The sequence below is a fragment of the Cervus elaphus genome, chromosome 14, assembly GCF_910594005.1.
Source record: "Cervus elaphus chromosome 14, mCerEla1.1, whole genome shotgun sequence".
Classification (NCBI taxonomy): domain Eukaryota; kingdom Metazoa; phylum Chordata; class Mammalia; order Artiodactyla; family Cervidae; genus Cervus; species Cervus elaphus.
In genome coordinates, this window is record NC_057828.1 from 15,232,887 (window position 1) to 15,238,414 (window position 5,528).

A 5,528-nucleotide genomic window follows, 5' to 3' on the forward strand; every position below is an offset into this window, starting at 1 on the left:
AATGCTAAGAGAACATATATTATTTTTTCATTTAAGTATTGACACTTTTTGAACATCTTTTCATTTATTAACACATACAGGGGTGAGGGGAGAAACAATGTATATAGTGTTTTAACTTTTTCTATAATTTCTCATAGTTTTTCAAACCATGTGTTCAAATTCTTAGTAAATTAAGGAATGAGATAATCTCAGACTTTTTATCATTAATCCATCCACTGCAGAAATAGGAATGAGTTTTACCTCTGAGACAGGTACTACAGTGGTTGTTGGATACGGTGAATTGACAGCTATCTCCAACTCTACAAGGATGCTGTGTTCTCAGGGAGCACACATGGACATAATTGTGATGATGGAGTCAAGTGTGCTCATGGACATTGGTACCAAGTGTTTCTGGAGCACAGAGATGCTCCAAAGGATTTCAGCCAAGTAATGGAGAAAAATAGGAGTTTTCTCTTGCTTCTTTCTTTTAAGCCTCAGGTTTGATAATTTGCATCTTTTATATACATTTTCACTTTTAGGACAAAATTTATACTCTAAACATTTCATATGGTCAATACCATGCAAAATATGTTGTTGTAGGTACTCACTGGATACTTGCTGGGGGGTCTTCTCCATCATCCTCTCTCTGAGAGCTGCCCCAGGATCCTGCCAAAGTGGATGATCCTTGGGAGTCCTTTCATAAAGTGGAATGCCACCTCACGACCCGGGAGTCACCTGATATAGATTATTAGATTCTTTTTCCTAGAACTGTAAAACTGAGACCCAGAGCATTTTCTCTGCATACTGGTCACATTTAGTTGCCGGGGTCCAGCCTCGGCAGGATCCAGGGGGTACCCTCAGGATGAACGGTGTCGGCGAGAGAGAGAGAGAGAGAGAAAAGACACGTGAGACCAGCCTTGATAGGGCCAAGTCTGTGTTTTACTTTTTGACAACAGGTTTTATACCCTTTCACAGAACGTTTTCAAGGTACAAGATGCTTACTCATGATTACACAGGATTAGCATTACATCATTTTGATTTTTAGGAAAAGCAGGATTTTTTTGCTTTCTAATTCTATAGTAATTTTTAGCACATGATCTTCTGGCCTTGGGGCTATTAACATTTTATGCAGGTCAGGTGATTGTAAACCTATTTTCCGTTTTTATGGTGACCTTAACTGAAAGATAACAGTGTCATAGGGAAATAGTACAGAGTAGAATTATATTCTTGTTAATACAAAAATTAATCTTTCTGCAAAAGTTGTCAGTTGCGTTTATCTAAGAAGTTTACCCGATACTGACTCTGCAACTTTGGTGAGGCAGCTTCTGCCTAGCACTCCTGACTGACAATTAACAACCATCTCATTGTTACCACACTAGGGCTAAGTTCTTATTTCTCTAGATCTTTAACTATATTAACAATGGTTTCTATAACACAACCTTAGCACATTAAAGGCAAAAATACAGCAAGCAAAAACACAGCAAGCAAATCACAGCAAGCAAATCTCAACCCAATAACCACCTATAGAATAATTTTTCTTATATTTTCTAATAGGACTCCTTTACCCCTTAAAAAGGCTCTATGTCTATTAGGGCTTTTATATAATCAGGTTCTTTATGCTATTTTATGATTAGGATATTATAAGCAATCATGCATATTAGTACCAAGGGCATAAATGCATTTGGCTAACAAACTACCAGCAAAGGAATTTAAATTAAAACACTCCTTTCACCCTGAATAATCTCATAAAATACCACCACCTGGGAAACTTATTGATTAAAGTTCTAAATTGGGAAGAGATCGGGGAAGGCCTTCTGCCTGTGTCACAGAAATTAGGGAGTAGTCCATTGAGACAGGCATCAGAAAGACAGATATCATCTTTAAGGTGAGCGCCGGGGGCAGCTTTTCGAAATCCCTCAAAACCTGATCTGCCTTGCCTGCCAGGCTTTCTCCTCGTGACCTTGTCATAGGTGGGATCTCGTGAGCTGGCATTTTCGAAACCTCTGAAAACCTGATCCGCCTTGCCCTTACAGCCTTGTTAGGGGTAGGGTCTCATGAGCTGACTTTTTCTAAACCCCTGAAAACCTGATCCACCTTGCCCGTCAGGTTTTCCCCCTTATGGCCATTTTAGGGGTAGGGTCTCGTGTGTTGGCTCCCGGCATTTAGTCAGTGGAAGTCTTACTTGCCATGTAGACATTAGAACAAAGGAAACCAGTTCACAGTCAGAGAAGAAACCAAATACACATGGAGGAGAAATCACAGACTGAGAAAATTTCAATGACGTTTACCCCTCCCCCCGTTCCTGACTCTTACACAAGTCCAGTAGCATTTGCGCCTTTATTTTTATTATTTATTTTTTGGCCATGCCAAGTGGCATGTGGGATCTTAGTTCCCCAACCAGGGATCAAACCCATGCCCATTGCATTGAGATCTTGGAGTCTTAACCACTAGACTGCCAGGGAGGTCCCTTGTTTGTGCCTTTAAACCTAAGAGATTTGGGGGGAGTTTCTATAATAATGTTCCATTTTCTACTTAGTTTAATTAGAGTTGTTTTCTGCAATTAAAAAAAGAATCCTAAATATAGTAAACATCTATTGCTTACCTCCTCAGGATTCTTCCTTGACTCGGAACCACCCACCGTCCCCTTTCCTACCAGCATATAGATATTCTTTGGGGGATTTTCAAATTCTTAATTATTAGGGAGGGTGGAGTAGGTGGGGCTGGCTTCTCCCTCAGGCCCAGGGAAGAGCCTTACTTGCCAACTGGCTGAGCCCTTGCTTTTGTTACAGTGGTCAGTTTCAGAGGGGGCCTGTGAATGCCCCCTTCCCCCAGCACCACTTAAGTAGATGGGTAAGGAGATTCTGGGACAAACACCCCCACTCTCAGATGGAGAGGGATGGAAATGTTTCCACTTCTTCTCAACATTGTGGCCTTAGCATGTGAAGTCTGGAACTCCTGCAGATCTGGAGTCATTTGAGTCAGATTTGCTACTCCTCAGCCAAAGCCTCTTAACCAACAGTAAGGCAATGAAACATTCCCCCCAGGTCTTTACTTCTCTTGCTAACATCTTGGAGCCTGAAAAACTCCCTGGTTTCTAGACTCTGGATCTGCACCAAGTGGCCTCTGGGCTGTTCTTTGGGAAATGTTGATCAGATAGCATTCCTCGCACTTGGGTGTCACAGTGAGAATCCATCTGGATGGGCCACAGTCACAACTGAGGAAAAGAATGTAACAGATGATCAAGAGAACATGAGATGTGTCTTCAGATCAGGCATCTCCTAATATAGTGTTACATTCTTATTAAGATGAATCTCGGAAGTTTTAGTTTCAAGAACACTAGTTTTTGTGAATACTTTTAACTCATAGTTTGAGGTTTTTAGGCTTTGAGTGAGGATTGGGAAACTTTCTGCGAAGGTGTGTTGTAGACAGAATTGAGCCCCCTGTAGTGGGTCGCCTGCGCCACAAATTGCTCAGTGATAGTCTTTGACTTAGAGGGTTGTTTGTTGTAGAAAGGGGTGATAAATGTTTTGGATAACTTAAAATCAGACTATCCCTTTGAAAGATGATCAGATACTACTCTAGGAGTGAATTGTGTTTTCTTTTTCTAGCACCAGGCACTGGATGCTCACCCCTCTGGGGTGCCCAGAATTCTCATTTCCTATAAACACAGACAAGTTAAAATCCCCTTCCTTTTTTCTTCCTCCTCCCTCCCTCTTCCTTCCGGAATTTCTTATTCTAATAAACCAAGGGAATATTATTTTTTTGCTGGAAATATCCATCTATCTTTAATTGTCTCATGATAAAACCAATACATTTACTACAAACCCATCCAACCAAATCTTTATTCATGCTTAACTTCAACTACTAGAAATATTGTTGATGAACAAGCCTAAGTGATCTGTGTACCAATTTCTCTATTTCACATTTTGGAGATCTGGCCTTTTCTGAAAAAGTTATTTTTAGATTTCCAAGGTACATGATGACAAGTGTTAGCTGCCATATCTTTCTGGAAGATAAGTAAATTTGGACAAAGATGTTTTATGTGTTTTACAGACTGTTCCTTTGTCACAGGATCCTTCCAGTTTATTGGAAGCTTTTGACATGACACATTGTCAGTACTACTAGTAGGAAGAGCTGGTTTAAAACTTCTTTATCAGACACCATGAGAGCACTTAGAGAAAAGCAGTCACTTTGCTTTCTCACTGTGAGATTCAGAAGTCACATTCTAGACAATAACTTCTTAGAGTGTAGTGGTCCTTAAGACTTGAGGCTGAAATGTCAAGTTTAGAAGAGAATTTTATGATGCAATGCTCTTTCCTATAATACACAAAATGCTGAATGCAACTGACAAATAGTGAAAAAGGGCAACTGCACAGAGAGGTTTAGCAGCTTGCCCAAGGTCACCGAGATGCTAAGTGGTAGAGCAAGAGTTGCAGCTCACGTTCTTCTGACCTCAGTATCTCGGCCGTTAGCCACAAGAGTGAGCGTCAGAGAGACTCACAGAGCACTTCCTTTGAGCCAGGCCCAGCATCACATGCAGCAACTTGACAGTAACTCCTCTGGCTTTACGGTGGGATGCTTGAGAGTGGGAATCATGTCTTTATACCTGCGTGTCTTGTGCCTACGCAGAGTGGTATCTCAATAATGTGTAGGTTTAGTTTTTTAGTTTTATTTATCTATTTAGTTGCATCGGGTATTAGCAGCAGCACGCAGGATCATCGTTGTGTCATGGGGATCTTTCATGGTGGTGCTAGACTCTCTAGGTGTGGGGCTCAGTTGCGGCCTTCAGGCTCTTTAATTGTGGCATGCAGGCTCCAGAGGGCGCAGGCTCCTAGTTGTGGCTCACAGACTTAGTTGCTCCTCAGCATGTGGGATTTTAGTTACTTGACCATCCCCTGCATTGCAAGGTGGATTCTCAACCACTGCATCACCAGGGAAGTCCCTGTAACTTGGACTTTAAATGGACCCCCACTGGGCCAAAGCGATAGGGTAGGATTGACTTCCCTGGTGGCTCAGATGGTAAAGTGTCTGCCTACAGTGCAGGAGACCCAGGTTCAATCCCTGGGTCAGGAAGATCCCCTGGAGAAGGCAGTGGCCACCCACTCCAGTATTCTTGCCTGGAGAATCTCATGGATGGAGGAGCCTGGTGGGTTACAGTACATGGGGTCGCAAAGAGTCGGACATGACTGAACGACTTCACTTTCACTTTAATGGAAGTGAAGCTAAGGGCAGGGACCTTGGGAGAGAATCTTTTTGTGAAGAAGGGGAGAATTTCTTTTTAATTGGGGTAAGAACACTTAATGTGAGGTGTAGCCTCTTAAATTTTTAAGTGCATGTCGTACAGCAAATATCTAGAGCTTATTTGCCTTGTGTAATTGAAACTTTAGGCCCACCGGAGAGCAACTCTCCCTTTCCCCCTCCCCAGCCACTGGCAGGCACCATGCTACCTTCTGCTTCTATGAGGCTGATGTTTTTGATTTCTCATGTAAGTGGAATCATGTGGTGTTTGTCCTTCTGTGTCTGGCTCATTTCACTGAGCGGGATGTGCT

The 5,528-nt window shown here is 42.1% G+C and overlaps 1 non-coding gene across 1 annotated transcript; it reads left to right on the forward strand.

The window, feature by feature from the left end:
* The first annotated feature begins 4,980 nt into the window (after nucleotides 1–4,980).
* TRNAC-ACA lies at nucleotides 4,981–5,053 on the forward strand. The gene has a single exon. It is a non-coding gene; the product is annotated as a tRNA-Cys (tRNA).
* Nucleotides 5,054–5,528: the final 475 nt, after the last annotated feature.